Source organism: Monodelphis domestica, chromosome 1 (genome assembly GCF_027887165.1).
Source record: "Monodelphis domestica isolate mMonDom1 chromosome 1, mMonDom1.pri, whole genome shotgun sequence".
NCBI lineage: Eukaryota > Metazoa > Chordata > Mammalia > Didelphimorphia > Didelphidae > Monodelphis > Monodelphis domestica.
In genome coordinates, this window is record NC_077227.1 from 294,852,984 (window position 1) to 294,871,375 (window position 18,392).

An 18,392-nucleotide genomic window follows, 5' to 3' on the forward strand; every position below is an offset into this window, starting at 1 on the left:
AATCAGAATTAGGCAAATTAAAATTAATGACTCCATGATATATCAAAAAAACAATCAAACTCAAAAGAATAAAAGTATAAAAGAAAATGTGAAATAACTCATCAAAAAACAATTGGCCTGAGAAGTAAATCCAGTAGAGATAATCTAAGAATTTTTGGTATCTGAAAGCTATGATCATGAAAAGAGCTTAGACATCATCTTTAAAGAAATTAACAAGGAAAACTGCCCTGATTGAATAACATTAAAAATTAAAGCATCAAAAGCCCTTTGTAAAGGAACAAAACTCCATTATGCTCTATTATCCCAAAGAAAACATTAAGAGAAAAAAATTCCCAAAATATATATAATAGCATATTTTGTGGTAGTTAATAATTAGATCTTCTGATGCCCATTAACTTGAGAATAGCTACAAAATATTCTAGTATATTAATGTCCTGGAATATTTCTATGTGATAAGAAGTCATGTGTTTGATGAATACAGAGAAGGATGAAAAAGCTATATGAAAAGACTGAAGTAAGAAAATCTAAGAAAACATAGTAACTACAACAATGTAAATGGAGAGAATACACAACAACATCAACAATGAAAAAAGTGTTTAAAAATACAGAGATCAAACAGGACTAATAAATGAGAAGTCACCTCCAACCTACCACTTTGTGAAGGTCCACAGGTATTACACATTGCCCCATTTTCAGACTTTTTTCAATGTATTGATCAGTTGGGTAGATATTTTTTCCTGTCAAAAAAATATTTGTCATATGAGTTGGCTCACTGAGAGGGAAAGGAAAAATACATGAGATATTAAATGTTGTAAGAAACAAGTAATATAAAAAAATTATTAAAAAAAGAAACATAATGAACTACTCCCAAAGCCAATTGTTGACTCTCATTAACTAACATGCCTGTGTTTGTTTTTGCTTCAAAGTACTTATGAGTAAAAATGACCATTCAGAAATCAAGTTTTTCTTGTAATTGCACAGTGAGATGTGGGGTCAAGATGGCATCTTAGGAGCAGCAAAAGCTGAAACCTCTTTGACTATCCTTTCATACCAATCCTTAAAAAGCACTTCAAAATAGACAGAAATCCAAACCCAACAACAAGATGGAGCTGAATACAACTTTAAAAAGTAGACAGAGAATTTATTTCAATGTTATAAGGAAGAGCCTGGAAATAAGACTGAGCTGCCAAAATACCTCTTCCCCTACATAACTTACTGAGACCTGTGATTAAATGAGGGCTGGCTGTGGGATTCCAGAGCAGGGACTGCAACTGCAACGGAGCATCTCAATACACAAGGACCAAGGCCAAGTGGAATTGGCCAAATGGAAAAACGTGGGTTGGAAATCTGGTTGGGCATCCTCAGCCTCTACAGAAGCTGTAGCAAAGCTACAGAAGCTGTAGTAAAGCTACAGAAAAGATTTGGCCTCAGGGCAGATTAGCATGGCAAGTTGGCTCAAAAGGTCTAATCCAGACCATCAGAGGAGGGAGAAGACTGAAAATTCCTCCAGGGCAAAGAGCTCAAACATCCTTTTCCTGTAAACCAACAGAGGGGCAAGTTTACAGCCCACAGGAAGGGAAAAAAATTAGTTTGAAAAAGGAGGTAGCAATTGAAAGCTTCTACAGGGATAAAGATTAAGGAGAACAACAGAATTGAAGAAACTTCAAGCAAAACCTAAAAAATATCCACTCAGGTGCTGGAAGAGCTCAAAAAGAAATTCAAAAATCAAATAAGAAAGATTGAAGAAAAATGAGAAAAGAAAAAAAGTAAAAGTCCATCTAAAAAAAGTCACATGAATTAAAACAAGAAAACTGTGTCTATAAAGCCAGAATTAACCAAAACTGGGAAATGAAGCAAAAAAGTCAAAGGACTTCACTTCCTCTGTCAGAACTACATAAATCAAACCACAAATTAAGAAAGAAGTAAGATCTCTTTTGTTAATATAAGCAATTTATATTTTTGTAAATATTAGTCCATTTCTCCTAGATTTCCATGTTTATTGCCATACAATTGGGGAAAGTAGCTCTTAATAATTTCCTTAATTTCCTCTTCATTAAAGGTGAGATTGCCCTTTTCATTTTTGATGCTATTAATTTGATTCTCTTCTTTCTTTTTTTTAAATTAACTTAGCCAATAGTTTATCAACTTTACTTGCTTTTTCAAAGAACCAACTTCTAGTCTTATTTATTAGTTCAATAGTTCTTTTACTTTGAATTTTATTAATTTCTCCTTTGATTTTTAGGATTTTCAATTTAGTTTAATCTGTGTTTTAATTTTTTTCTAGTTTTTTTAAGTTGCATGCCCAATTCATTGATCTCCTCTCTTTCTTTTTTGTTAATATAGGCACTCAGGGATATAAGTTTTCTCCTGAATACTTCTTTGTCTGTGTCACATAGATTTTGATATGTTGTCTCTTTATTGTTATTTCTTCAATGAATTCAATAATTATTTCTTTGACCTGCCAGTTTCAAAGAATTAGATTATTTAGTTTCCAATTAATTTTAAATTTGACTCTCCACAAATCCATATTAATTATAATTTTTATTGCATTATGATCTGGAAAAATTGCAATTATTATTTCTGTCTTTCTGCATTTGTTTGCAATGTTTTTATGCCCTAAGTTCAATCTTTGTATATGTGCCAGATGCTGTTGAAAAGATGGGGGAAGTGAAAAAAATCAAGACTATGAAGGGAAATAATGGAAAAATATGTGAAGGGTGGTGGCCTAGCAGTACCAGATTTTAAAAGCAGTGATCATCAAAACAATATTGTACTGGCTAAAAGACAGAAGGGAGGATCAATGGAATAGACAAGGGCTAAATGACCTCAGCAAGCTAATATTCAATAAACCCCCCCAAATCCCAGCTTTAGGAGCAAAGAACCCACTATTTGACAATAACTGCTGGGGAAATTGAAAAACATTATGAGAAAAATTAGGTTTAGATCAACATCTCACACCCAAGATAAATTCAAAATGGGTAAATAACTTAAATATAAAGAGGAAAATTATGAGTAAATTTGAGAATATAGAATAGTATAACTGTCAAATCTATGGGAAAGGGAAGAATTTAAGACTAAGCAAAAGATAGAGAACATTACAATATGTAAAATTAACAATTTCAATTTTATTAAATTTAAAAGGGGTTGTATGAACAAAACCAATGCATCCAAAACTAGAAGGGAAGCACGAAACTGGGGGAAAAAAGTTTTATAATAATATTTTCTGACAAAAGTCTAATTTCTCAAATATATAAGGAACTAATTCAAATGTACAAGAAACCAAGCCATTCCCTAATTGACAAATGGTCAAAGGATATGAATAGGCAGTTTTCAGATGAAGAAATCAAAATTCATATGAAAAAAAAACTTTCTAAATCCCTCCTGGTTAGAGAAGTGCAAATCCTAACAATTCTAAGGTATGACCTCAAACCTAGTAGATTGGCCAATGTGACAATAAAGGAAAATAACATTGGAGGGGTTGTGGAAAAACTGGGACACTAACACATTTCTGGTAGAGTTGTGAATTAATCTAACCATACTGGAAGGTAAGTTGGAATTATGCCCAAAGAGCTTTAAAATAATGCATGCCCTTTGAACCAGCAATATCACACTAAGTTTATACCCCAGAAAGAAAAAAAAATGTTTGTACAAAAATATTTAGAGTCATGCTCTTTGTGGTGTCAAAAAATTGGAAAATGAGGAGGTGTTCATTAATTGGGGAATGGTTGAACAATTCGTTAGTATATATGATGGTTATGGAATACTTTTGTTCTATAAGAAATTTACTGCATGATTTCTATGTGAACTGAAAAGATCTTCATGAACTAAAGCAGAGTGAAATGAGCAGAACCAATAGAACACTGCACGCAGTAACTGAAACATTATGGGACAATCAAATGTAATAGACTGCTACTAATAGCAATGCAATGATCCAGGACAATCCCGAGGGGTTTATTAAAAAAAATGTTATCCACATCCAGAGAAAGAACTGTAGGAGGAAAAACACAGAAGAAAAACATGATTTTATCACTTATTTATATGGTATAGGATTTGGGGGTGGAGGGTTTACTTTATTATGAAAATGAATAATATAGAAATAAGTACTGAGTGACAATACATATATAATCCTGTGCTTATCAGTTCCAGGAGAGGAGAGAAAAGAGGGGAAGGAGAGAACATAAATCATGTAACCGTGGAAAAATGCTTTAAAATAAATATATAATTTTTAAAAGAAAAAAAAACTAAATGAAGGCACAGTGAGTTCCCTTCAGACAAACTTATTTTTCTCAACCTAGGCTTCTAACACTTTTATAGAATAAAGTCTTTTACTATCTTGTGTTTTCATCTGTCATATAGTCATTGGTTTTCTTATCACAACATTTTGGTTTTCAAAAGTAGGATATCCTCAATTTCCCACACAGTACCAAATTTGAGATAAAAAAGATTCCTTTTAAATTTCTAATAGGGATCTGCAGATCATTGCTACAAATTAGTTCCAAATTTATTCATATCTTGGACTTCCAATTTATCTATTTTTCAGATCAGCAAAAATGTTGATTCCTGTTATTTGGCTTTTGTTCTAATTCTGGCTAACTCGAGTTCTATTTACTTTGGGTTTTATCTGTGCCAGAAAGTATGAAATCCCATAAATGATAATCTGTCTTATTACCATCCATTAACTATTGTGGGAGAATTGATCCCTCCTAAGAAATGGTGTATATATCTTTTTTTTAGGACAGAAAGCTGTCTTTGGCTTTATAAAAAGTATAAATTTAATGTTTGCCTTTTCTTCCATCAACTTGTGTGTTTTTGGCTTCTTAATCCTCTTTCACCTTTTTACCTGCCAAGATCAATTCAGCTTTCCAGACTAGGTAGGCTTGTCTTTTCTGCTTTTCCCAGTCAAAAACTTCTTATCAAATTTACCACATTTCTCTTTGAAGAGATAAGATCTTCTTAAGAAAGTTCCAGTGAGGGAATTTTGGTATTGGTGTAATTTGTTATTAACTTGAGATTTAATTTATATATCATAGTGAACTTCATGCACTTAGGAAAAAGTGAAACCAAATTTGAATTTTTATTTCTTTCTGATGAATGTATGAGTATATTTGTGAAGCTAAGAAAATGTTTCCTTGTTTTGAATAGATGAATATAGTTGTGAAAGTACTATATTTAAAAAGTCTATAATTGTTACTTTTTTAGTATTATCAAGGCAGAAAACTGAATTCATCTTTACAAACTAGATTTTGAAACAATATGCCTGTTTATATTGACATAACTTGTAAAGTTGAAATAATTTAATTGTAGTCAGTTTTAGGAATGCAAGATAAGTGTTTAATAAGTGTTTGATATCGATTTGTAAAATACTTTATGGTTACATATCCATATAGGTATATGTGTGTATATGACTTTATAACGAGGATACATCTGGGTCCTATGACTAACAAGATAGAAGCCTAGACATTTTCTTTGATCCTCAAGACCTCATAATCCTCTCAAGAACAGAAACTATGAGCCAATGTTAAAGCAACTTAAGTTATCTCTATGATCTAGGTCATCAGGAACCCAAAAGAAGGTAAAAATCACACAAACTCATATAACTTGAGTTCACTTGGCAACTATTTTCCAACTGTATTTTCCTACTACCCACATTCCCACTACTGGAAGTAAGGACACAAAGGGATTGCCACAAAATGAAACCCTCCCAAACATCTTCCCAGTACTGTGAAGATCCATACTCTAAAAGGATTAAAATTTGTCAAGACTTAAGTAGCCAGGTACAATGCTCTACATGATATATAGGATCTCTAGAGGAGAGTGGTGGGGAAAAAAAAGAAAGAAAGAGATAGGACATGTGTCTGACCTTGAATAAAGTGCTCATCCACATACCTCTATCACATACCCCTACTCCTACCAGAATCTAGGATGGTGATGGAAAACCTATGGCATGGCTGCCAAAGGTGGCACACTGAGCCCTCTCTGTGGGAACATAGCCACTCAGTGTGTTACTAGAAAGACAGAGGGACTCAAATGGAACTACTCTCTTCTCCCTCTCCATCATGCCTGATTACATTTTTTCACATCACCTGCCCCTCTGTCCAGCAGCCCAATGGGAGCTCTTTCTCCCTCCCCTGTGTAGGGTAAAGGTGGGGTCAAAGTGCATCCAGCACTCAGGGGTTAGGGAGAAGGGGCATGGCATGTGGTCTCTGGGTGGGGCCTGGCACTCTGTCACCATCCCTGATTTAGGAGATCCAAATTCTAAATGACAGAAATCAAAGCAGTATATTATGGCACCAGGATGACAGTGTTACTACTACTAAACTAAAGAAATGAGAAACAGAGGGGAATGGTACTGGATAGGAGTTGGAGAATATGCCCTCAGGGAAAGAGCACAGTATTCAGCTCTTCCCTGATCAAAAAGCACTTGGGCCCGAGAACTAGAATGATGACTGTGGAATTGCCTGGTATGGGAGGAAGCCAAAATGCTTTGAAATCCAATTGCCTAGAGAAAACAACATGGAAGATGAAGTCAGAAAGTGAAGAATAGGAAAACTCTATTAGAGGGAACTCTAAAATCATCAAAGATCTTGGAAGAAAACTCAAAAGATCTTGAAAATAAGTAGGTAATCAACAGAGAAAACAATAATCCCAGAAGGAACTACAACCAGCAGAGCTAATGAACAAGGTCAGATATGGATGAAAAAAATACCTAAAAATTAAGGAAAGTGATTCAACTTGAAAGGTCCTGTGGGATTTGTGGAAAAGGTAGAACCACAATATACTATTCTTATATAGTTAAAAAGAGAAATGAGAATTATGAGAATAGACTCATTAACACAGACAAAATGAGTGACAATTTTTTTATCTTAAATTTGTAATGGCAAGTCTCAAGAAAGAAACAAAGCAGAGGACAACTATCAGAAATGCAAATATATAAGTATGAAGAACAATCTAGAAGAAGATAAGTAAAAAACCATAGTATTAAAAGAAAAAAATTTTATTTAATCAAAATACATTGATCTTAAACAACAAGATACACAGAGAAAATCCAAAGGATTATAGATCACCTAAAACAGCACTGAAGTACCCAGTTATTTGATCCCAAGAATGAAACCAAGACCAACAATGTAACACACAGGAGGGAGTTTATTAACAAACTGCAGTTTGGGCTCAGCACAAAAAATGGCTGGCCCAGAGTCTGGGGCTTGCAGTGTTTTTATATACTTTTGAGGTAGGGGGAGTTCACAGGAATTCCTGGGGTGGGGGAGTGAACAGGAAATCCTGTGACTGGGGTGTTATCATTTAGGGTCATTTAGGGTTGTTATCAATTCCTGGAAGGGGGGGGGGTGTCAGGAACTCCTGGGGTTAGGGTCATTATGGATCCTGGCATATGTCAGGAGGGGAAGGGACAGGGACTCCAGGGGTTAGGGGTCAGGGAGGGGAAAGAAGGGGTTTGGGAGCTGGGTCTTCAAACACAAGGGGAAAAAAGTGAGCACTTTAATATAAGAAATAATAGAAGAAAGCTCCCCAGAACTTCTAAACACACAAAAAAATGAGATACAAATTGTCAGAATCCATAGATTGTCTCTAGGAAAAAGTTGCAAACACAAAGACACAGTGGTTAAATTTAACAATTCCCTTGATAAAAGAGAAATTCTAAAAGAGAACAGGAATAAAACCTTCTAATACAAAAGAAAGTAAATTTGAATAACATGAGATTATTACTGGTCCATGATAAACTGCAGAAAAGAATGGAAAAATATATTCTGAACAAAAATGGACTTAGCATGCAGATCAGAGTAACCTACCATGCAAATTTAAGCTTAACCATAAATGAAAATAAAGGGATGTTCAATAATAAAAAGACATTTGAAATATTTTTTTAGATGTAAAACCTGATCTGAAGAGATTATTTGCTTCTTAAACATCCTAGAAAACAGAAATGTAGAAGGCTAAATGAAGTCAACAGGCAAGAACAACTTCATCAACAGACTACAGAAAACACAGCAAGAGACTTCTTTATAAATGTACACAAGGATATAGATGTGAAAGCAAAAATCAGAAAGAGATAATGATAGAGAATCAGCCTAGAATATTATGGGAAGAATCTTGTGGAAATCCTCCTACATCAATGTTTTTTTGTAGAACTAGATTGTAAAATGAGTGAGAAGATATAACAAAACAAAAAGAAGGGAGGAGGAAAAAAAGAAATAGAAAGAAATACAAATAGCAATAAGTATGAATGTGAATGGAATAAAATGTAAGAGAAAAACAGAATGGATTAGAAACTAAAATCAGACAATATATTATTTACAAAAAGCATACTTGAAATATCACAGAGAGATAAAATAAGGGAACTAGAGAAGAATCTATTATGTTTCTGCTGAATTTACAAAAAAGCCAGGGTAGTAGTCATGATCTCAGACAAAGCAAAAGGAAAAATAGCCCTAATTAAAAGAGATAGGCAGAGAAACTACATCTTGCTAATAGGCATCAATGACTGTGAATTAATGAACTGAACCTATAATGCACCAAATGGCATAGCAACCAAATTGTAGAGGGAAAAGTTTTTAAAAGTTCAAGAGAAAATAGATAGTAAAACAACAATAGTAGGAAATATCAGTTTACCTCTCAAAAATAAATAAATCTATCCATAAAATAAACAAGAAAAAAAAACTAAAAGAAATGAATAGATTTTTTAAAGTTGGATTTCATAATGCTCTGAAGAATATTGAATGGGAATTGAAATGAGAATAATCAGTTATGCCACCTTCACAAAAAAAACATATATTAGGTCATAAAAACCTCACAAACAAATGCAGAAATGCCAAAATATTAAATTCACCTTTTCCAAACCATATTGATATAAAATTACATTAAATAAGAAGCCTTTGAAGCACATATTAAAAATTAATAGGAAACAAAATCATCTAATCCTAAAGAATGAATGGGTTGAAGATCAAATTATAACAACAATTTCACTTAGGATGAAACAGAGAGCCAACATATTTACAACAATGAGACAATATACTAAAATTTATGGGATACAGGCAAAGCAATACTAAAGGGGAAAATGTATATCTCTAAACACATTACTAAATATGAGAAGGAGGAGATCAATGAATTGGGCATAGAACTTTTAAAAATGACAACAAATGAAAATTTTTCATCCTAATACCAAAACCCCATAGGATAAATTAATAAAATGGAAAATAAAAAGAATGTTGAAATAATAAATATAACTTGGAGCTGGCTTTATTTCTTAAATGAAACCAATGGTTAATTTGATTCAAAAAAGAATTAAGAAAACCAAGTTACCTGTATCAAAAATGAAAAGGGTTAATTTACAACAAATGAAGATAAAAATGAAAGAATTACTAAGAGCTATTTTGCCTAACTACATGCCAATAAAACTGATGATCTAAAAAAAATGGATGAATACTTACAAAATTATAAATTGCCCAGATTAACAGAATAGGAAATGCAATACTTAAATAATACCACCTTAGAAAAAGAAATTTCATTATAATCATATACTGTAAATTGTTCAGTCGCTCTCCAATTAATGGATAGCCCTTCAGTTTATAATACTTTGCCATCACAAAAAAGAGCTCCTAAAATATTCAAAAATATGATTTTCATACCTAAACTGGGGTGAGGAAAAAGTATATTAATTTTAGTATTTCTATGTGAAATCATTTCCCCCTTTGGCATCTCAGGGTTAAGCAGAAACAGGATAGGAATACTCTTAGTCCCCACTATCCCCAGGCTATTCAGTAGGGTTAAGATCTTTTTTGTTGCTGTTAAGATTCTAAAAGGATTAAAGCAATGGCGAACTTTGACCCATTTTGAAAAGTTAAATGAGCCCAGACACTAGACAGGGAAAAAAGGAAGGGCTAGTGTCTTCTTTGTATGGACAAAGACCTGTATCCCCTGCAAAGAAGTAATGAGGGAAGAGTTGAAATCTTTTTTAGATGGAAAACCTGATCTGAAGAGATCATTTGCTTCTTAAACATCCTAGAAAACAGAAATGTAAGAAGCCTGAATGAAGTCAACAGGCAAGAACAGCTTCATCAACAGACCAGCAAGAGACTTTTAATAAGACTCTAGGCCCACCTCTTCAAATATCCACCAACAATTCCCATTGTTAGTGAAGGTCCAAAACTTGAAATGTCATGCCAGTCAGAAAGAAGATATAGCTTCCTATTTAATTGAAAGGCAGGGCTAATGTAGGCTCTCTTCTGTAGAAAGAAACTGGTGATATAGATTCATTTTTTTATTAATGGTATAGTATAATATATATATGTATATATATATATATTAGAATAGATATAAGGAAACTTTCTTTCTCTCTCTCTTTCCTATATTTCTCTCCTTTACTAGATTCATTTTACTATATTCTTTTCCCTGCCTTGGCTATTCAAGGCCTTAATGCCCACTTTGGCTCAGCCTGAGCCAGAATGGTTCTGAGTTAAACTTTCCTTCTCTCTGTCTCTCCCTCTCTTTCTCTCCCTCTAATACTTTCTTTCTCCTGTTGTAATTAAAACACCATAAAAATTTGGCAGCTGACTTGAGTGTTTCATTTAGGAATTTTATAAGTGAATTCCTTGGTGAACTTAAATTAATATATTTCAGTCTTTTAAAGTGATTTCAATATCACACCCTTATATTTAATTGGGAAAAAACTGAGGAAAACTATCTTTAAAAATTGGAATATATTTATTAAAAGAGAGAAAAATGTGGAGCAATGTATCACATCATATATGGATCTGAGACAATGTTCACCAGATTTACAGAGAACCATGTGTGGCCATGTCTCAAGTCATTGACCTGAGACAAAAAAATGACCCCTCAGACAAAATGACTCCTGATTTATAGAAAAACACTTAACTTATAGGAAAATACAATAGACTTATTTTACACATTTAAGCCTTCCTTCATATTAACAGTTTAAAGAAAATGATTGAGGGTTGGAGACAGACATTTTAATCCAGAAATAAAGGACAGGAGTGTAAAATTAATTGCCTTTAGATTGGATACAAACAAGAGAGGGGATTCAGGGCTGGATTACCTGAGAAAGACTGATGTTTTACAACAGATACTAGAGGATCATTCAAACCATGGATCTTGACCACCTGGGAAAAGGTCTCTAATTTAATGGGAGAAATTTCCAAGCAGTCTGGAATTTCCCTTAAGGCAAATTTCCAGGAAGGGGCTGGGGAAAACTTATTAACATATTAAAGTAGAAACTCACCAAAGGGAATTAAAGATGAAGGTGGGGCAATCATCAGGGGATAAGGAAAAAACTACCTTTAATAATTTCTTCAAGGGGTCCTAGGGATCTAATAAATCTTGGAGATATTAATAATTAATATCTTGAGAATAACAAACTAATTTCTCACTTCACACAAAACCAACAGATAACTTAATCTCAAAAGATGCAGAAAGTACTTTTAACAAAGTACAACATTAATTTCTATTTTTTAAAAAACACTAGAAAACATAGTTATCAAGGAGCTTTCCTTAAAATGATAAGTAGTATCTTCCTAAAATCATCAGCATTTGGAAATAATCTAGAAATCTCAGTCAGATCAAGAGAACTATCACCATCATTATTCAATTTTGACCTAGAAATACTAGCTATAACAAAAAAACGAAGAAAAATAAAATTTTAAATTAGAATAGGCAACAAGGAAACACAATTATTACTCTCTGCAGATGAAATGATGATATACTTAGAGGATCCTAGAGAATTAATTGAAGAACTATTCATTAAAGTAATGAACAACTTTAGCAAACTTGCATCATATAAAATACCATGGAAATTATAGCAAGATATCACAAAGATCATATACTATGACAAGATTAGTCATGCCAACAATATAGGGCTGGTTCAATATTAGGAAAACAACATAATTGACTGAATCAAAAATAAAAACAACAAATATCATATGATTATACAAATAGATATAGAAAAGGTTTTGGACAAATACACCTTTCCTATTAAAAAAAACAGTAGAAAACATAGGAATGAATGGAATTTTCCTTAAAATGATAAGTAATATCTAACTAAAAACAATAACAAGCACTATTGGTAATGAGGATAAACTAGAAACATCACCATTAAGGTCAGGGTTGAAACAAAGATATCCATTATCACTATTATTCAATATTGTTCTGGAGATGCTAGATAAAGCAGTAAGACAAGAAAAAGTAATTGAAGTATAGGCAAAGTGAAAACTATTACTATTTTCAGATTATATAAGAACTCTAAAGTCAACTAAAAATTAGTCAAAACAATTAATAATTTTATTGAAGTTGCAGGATGTAAGAAAATAAAATAACAAAAATTACCAGCATTTCTATATATTACAAAAACAACCACAAGGAAGAGATAGGAAGAGAAATTACATTTAAAATAACGTCAGACAGTAAAAAATACTTGGAAATCTACCTGCTGGAACACATACACACAAGCATTATGTGATTTACAAAACACTCCACACAAAGCTAGATATAAATATTTGAATAATTATTAATTACTCATTGATAGGCTGAGCCAATATGATAAAAATGATAAAGCTACCTAAGTTAAATATCCCCCTAAGTAAATATTCAGTACCATGAAAAACCATAGAGATGTCAAACAGTGCAGAGGAGCATCAGCCCCCAAACACGAAGAAAAGCAAAAAGAAGGGGGTGCCTTTGGACACATTGTATGAAGCAAAAATACAAAATACAGAGCAAATAGAAGAGGAAACACAAACAAATGCTCAAAAAACCAACCACACTGGCCCTTTGAGTCACCCGTGTGAGGCAAGGTCCTGTGACATCTGTGGGGCTCTCACTCCAGTAAGAGTTGCACCCACCTTCCACTTTGCAAGGCTCTTACTAGGCATTGTCCCCATGATCTCAGATGCACTAGACCAATTGGATTCTGGGTGAGAGAAGAAACTGTCAAGCCAGGCCCATAGGCAGAAGAGGAGGCTGATCACTTCCCATCAGTCTCAGGATTCCCTAAGGTGGAGGAACTGTTTAAACTCTGAGTGCATGTAGGTGTGTATGTATATGCTGAAGCTCCATGGCACAAGCTATGGAACCTGAGTGGACCTAACCCTGCCTCTTGTGTTTATGTCATATGGAACATATGTGGTGTGAATTTTAAAATCTCCATCTTGCTTGGTCTAGCACCCAGGATTGTGCACACCCACACTACATGGGCATGTGCTAGTCAATGACAAATCAGAAATAACTGACTGCCCACCTGGGCTGTCCTAAGCCAAGCTTGAGCCCCCATTGGCACTTGTGAGGCACAGGAAGTGAAGGAAGGAAACAGCCTCTGGAATTTGCTCACTTCCTGTGGACAGAGCAAGGCGGCAGTTCGTGCTAGGAGCTCGAGCAGGGAAGAGGCCCACAGACAGCTTTCCTTCAGATTGGTCACGTGAGTCAAGGACTGATTCTCTTCTCTACCTTGGCCTTTGGGCCTAAACTCCCTCTGGCTCTGCCAGAAGGTTGAGTAAACCCTTTCCTTTTCCTCCTCTCTCCTTCACTCCCTGTCCTTTTTTCTTAATCCTGTTGTGATTAAACCACCATAAACTCCATTCTGACTTGAGTGTTTCATTTTAGGAATTTCATAAGTAAATTCCTTGGCGACCATAAATTAATATTATAACAATCTTTAAAGGTGATTTTCACCATAACAGTGGTAACCCAAATTCTACTCAGGCAGCCTTAGCTAAGATGGACCCAAGTTCCTGTAAGGGACTCAAGCAGAATGGGATGTGTCTGTTGTCCCACAAGAGACATCCCCCACCCTTGTCTGTGTACACCATCATTCACTTGGGAAATAGGAGCCCTGTCCAAGTCAACTGTCTTGGGCTGTATGCTCATGAACTTTAGAAAGGACTTTGATGGAGATTACAGAGTAAAGATGACACCAGGGAACCTCTGAGTCTTCTGTGAAATAGACTAGCCCACCTTTGGAGTAATGTGGCCCTCAGAATGGACCCTAGACCTAGAGGTTATCAAAGAGGTTTATAGGGTGATCATGGGAAGTCCAGGCCATCTTGATCAATTCCTATACATAGATTCCTGGTTAGAAGTTGTCTGAAGTAGACTTCTGTGAAGATAGGATGAACTCCACTCTATTTATTCTTTAGATTTTTAGCCACCAGGAATATATACACACACACACACTTAAGGGTTAAGTGAGGGGGTGGAGGTGGGGGTGGGGAAGGTCTATGATCCACGTGTGCTAGCAAGTGACAAATCAGAAAAAAACTGACTGCCTTTAACAAGTGAACTGAAGCTTTTTCCATAAGAATTGAAAAAGTGAAGGGTGTAGGGAAGTAAAATAGATAATTTTGATTGTATAAAATTTAAAGATTTTTTATCAGTGGAGCAAGAGCCAATTCCCAATTGTTAAATGATCAAAGGATATGAACATGTAGTTTTCAGAGAGTTTAATTCCAGATGAAGATCAACAAGTTCTGGCTGAGCCGAGCACCAGAGCAATATTTAGTTAGATAGGCTAATATATCCTCTACCCTTTTGTATTTCTCTGCTTTCACTCTTCCCAGCTTTTTTTAAAATAAAAGTTCTCTTTGAAGCAAGGACACATGTGATACCCAGTGGAATCGTGCATTGGCTAGGGGAGGGTTGATGGGAGGGGGGGAGGATAAGAAAAGGATCTTTGTTTCCAAGGAATATTGTTTGAAAATAACCAAATAAAATAATGTTTAAATTGGGGGGGGGGGGGATAAAATAAAATAAAATAAAAGTTATCAAAGAAATTTTGACTTTGAGCAATAATTCTTTGAACTGGTGGCCAACCTTATTATTTATAATTTTCACACATTTTAGTCAAACCATTAAAATATAATTCTTACATATTTTGGCAAACACTAAGGGATGATGAGTACCCATAATCTTCTGATATTTTCTTTTTTACTATCTCTAAACTACCCCTCAGCCAGATATTAGTAGCTAATTCTTCAGCTAAAGAAGGGTAAGTCCTAAACTTTAAAATAAATAGGCAACCAAACATGATACCTAGTGGCATAACCCAAAATGGGGCTGGTTCTGGTATAAATCTGCTAGGGAGAGATCTATTATGTAAACTTAGAGGCACAATAATATGCACTCAAGATGGTGCTATGACACTAGAATTACATGAGAAATAAACTATTTCAGTTTGTTCCCCACCAAATAGTGAAGAAGTCTCTGCAAAGGAGAATTGGAATTGGAAAAAAAAATACATATAAAAAAGGGGGACTCTTAAATTCAGTCCCTGTGTGTGACAGTATCCTGTCACACATACTTTATTTGTTGATTGTTTTAAGATATAATTCTGTGCCTTCCCATATGACTGGACTAAAGAAAATACCATTGTAAAAGTCCAGGAAAATTTAATGGTCTAAAAGTTTAATTGATTTTAAAGGGCTTTCTGAAGTGAAGTGCCTAAATATTGCCCACCTCCACATTTGCAAAAATGAAGTAGATGAGACATATAATCTCATCTGGAAGCTATAAGTTTTTCTAAGGGGCATGGAATCCCTATATATATATTGTCTCCACATTAAAATGGATGAGACCTATAAAAGACATGCCTTTTACAACTGTTAACATCCCATGCCAAAGAAGAGAGCAAACCCAAAGAGTTTGATTACCCAGTGATGGTTTATATTCTTATACAGTTTTCCTAAGGGGGATGGTACTCCTAAATGGCCCTCCAAGAGGGAGCATTTCAGCCAAGATTGAAAGCCATGAACTTCATTGACTACCTGAATTGATTCGAGTGTTCATCAACACCCTCCTCAGGGGGATTGTATAATTGTCATAAAACTAAAAAATCTTTTAAGAAAGAAACTTTTCTGGAAAGAGAAGCTTGCTAATTCCTTGAATCCAGAAAATGAATTGTTTGAAGAAGGCACCATGAAGATGATTGAAGAAACCTCCACAGCATCAAAAGACCCAGAATGAACTTTGGAATATAATTGATTGAACTGGGGGGGGGGGGGTGTTGAACACATTTATTATCAATGTAACCTCTTATCTCTATTGTAGTTTCTAATTATGTAAAATGATTCATTGGAGAGACTAGTCTCCCAAAGAATTACAGGGGGAATTGTGAAAAGGGAATTCTTTATTTTCTTTATCTATTCTGAGTTTACATTTGTGAAAGTAAATCCTTTATTCCCTTTGTCTATTTTGAGTTAACACTTGGTTAACAATAACTTAAGTACCCCTACTTAGTATCTCACTAGATTGTGAAGACAGGATTAACATTGCTTTACCTACTTTTGAACTGAATCAACAAAAGCTTGAACACCATACTTAGCTCTAGGTGGAGGAGCTCTCTTTCAACTCAATCAGCCAGGAAATGATAATTCACATCTTAATCATCCAGGAATCTGTGAAACCTTTTGATGATTCTCCAGAAGGTCAGAAATGGTTCCCACAAACACTGCCCCCTGGGCCATGCTGGGCAATTTGGAAGCTGTGACTGGCCCTTGTGAATAGGGGAAGGGACAAGAAACCACTATAAAAGGCCATGAATTTCTAAGGCTAGAGGAGTCAACTTCAAGAAGGAGGTTGGCTTCAAGAAGAAGGTTGGCTCAAGGAAAAAAGCCTCAGGAGTCACCTTCAGCTCGAGACATTGTCTTGAAGGGAATTTGGGTGAGTGGATAGCTGGCTTTCCCTTCCTGTCTTCTGGAGAGAGTTTAATTCCAGTTGAAGGTCAACAAGCCCTGGCTGAGTTGAGCACCAGAGCAATATTTAGTTAGATAGGCTAATGTCTTTTCTATTCTTTTGTATTTCTCTGCTTTCACTCTTCCCACCTTTTTTGTAAATAAAAGTTATCAAAGTCATTTCAATTTAGAGCAATAATACTTTGAATCGGTGACCACCATTATTATTTATAATTTTTATATATTTTAGTTAAAACATTAAAATTTAATTCTTACAAGAGTAAGAAATCAAAGCTATCCATAGTCATATGAAAAAATATTTCTAATCACTAAAAATTGGATAAAATATATACACCATCTCACACATATCCAAGATGACAGAAAATGAAAGATTAAGAATACAGAAGATGGCTAAGATCACTGAGAAAGAAAATGGAAAATTCTGGACTACACTGCTAGTCTGCTGGTAGTGTTATAAAATTGGTCAATCTACTGAGTGTTTCCATTATGCCTACTACACCTGCTTGGAGCCACAGGTGTGACTGCGTATCACAGGGACACAAAAAAATGGCTCAGCAAGCGCTCACACCAGAGGTGTTATTCCTTCTTGAATACTATGATGAAGGGGGTGCCTTCAAGCAAAACCTTGGAAGATTCATATGAACTGATGCAAAGCAAAGTGAGCGGAACCAAGAAAACTATCCAATTGGCATATTATTATAAGGATTATCAAGATTTCATCATTCTGACTGACAAAATCGCTTACCATAATTCCAAAGTACTCATTATGAAAAATCATATATCCACCTCCACATAGAGAATTGATGGATTCAGAGTGCAATTTGAATTTTTTCCTTTATTTTTCTTATTTTTTTAATATGGCTAACATGTTATTCACAACTTTATGTGGATAATAGAAATCATTTTTCTTGTCTTTTCAATGAGTGGGTTAGGAAGAAGAGGAAGAGAATTTTCAAATGAAAATTTTTTAATTAAAAATTTTTAAACCTTAAATATTTTTTAAATTTAAAAATCTTATAATATGAAAAAAGTGAAAATGTTGATTTCAAGTCAAGATTTATTAAAAAATAAAGATAAGTACAAAATAAATACTAAGAGGTTGGAGAAAAAATTTACTATCCATTGCATTAACATATATATATTCAAAAAAATCAAAAAGAATTAATGAGGAAATTATATTATTGTGCTGAAAATAATCACTAACAACAAACCAATGATCAGGAATAAAATTACAATTCCAAATGATTTAGAATCCAATTTCAAAAAGGGAATATTATCTGACATACAAGAAGACATAGAAAATGCAATAATTAAAATTCTCTGGAGACCATACCTTAATTTTATAATTATTTATTAAATAAAAAGCAGGAAAAAAGTATGAGCTGTGTGGCCAGAAGTCTCCTCTGCAAGCAGGCTGAGACAATTCTGAGTCACATCATGTACCCTCCTGAGTCTCTGGTACCAGGAAAAGGGGCACATTTCCTGAACTCCACCCCCATCAATTTATACTATGTGATTTTCCTTTCCTAAGCCTCTCTGATTAGAGAATTTAGACCTCAATCAGAGCACAAACACCAGAAGTAACCACACAGTATTTAGAATGGCCATACCTTTCAGGATTGTCTTACCAGGGTATATAAGGGCCCAGAAGTAGTATACATTTCATGGAGGATCTAATTATGTTTG

General features: G+C 34.4%; 1 protein-coding gene across 32 annotated transcripts in view; it reads right to left on the reverse strand.

The window, feature by feature from the left end:
• LRFN5 (leucine rich repeat and fibronectin type III domain containing 5) overlaps positions 1-18,392 on the reverse strand; it is a 336,860-nt gene that overhangs the window by 226,583 nt on the left and 91,885 nt on the right. For 22 of the 32 annotated variants that reach the window (XM_056821045.1, XM_056821053.1, XM_056821050.1 and 19 more), the window contains one exon: positions 652-737. The exons of the other annotated variants lie outside the window; for them this stretch is intronic. The gene's annotated coding sequence lies outside the window, so the exon portion shown is untranslated. The remainder of the gene's footprint in view (positions 1-651; positions 738-18,392) is intronic. 32 annotated transcript variants of the gene reach the window in all.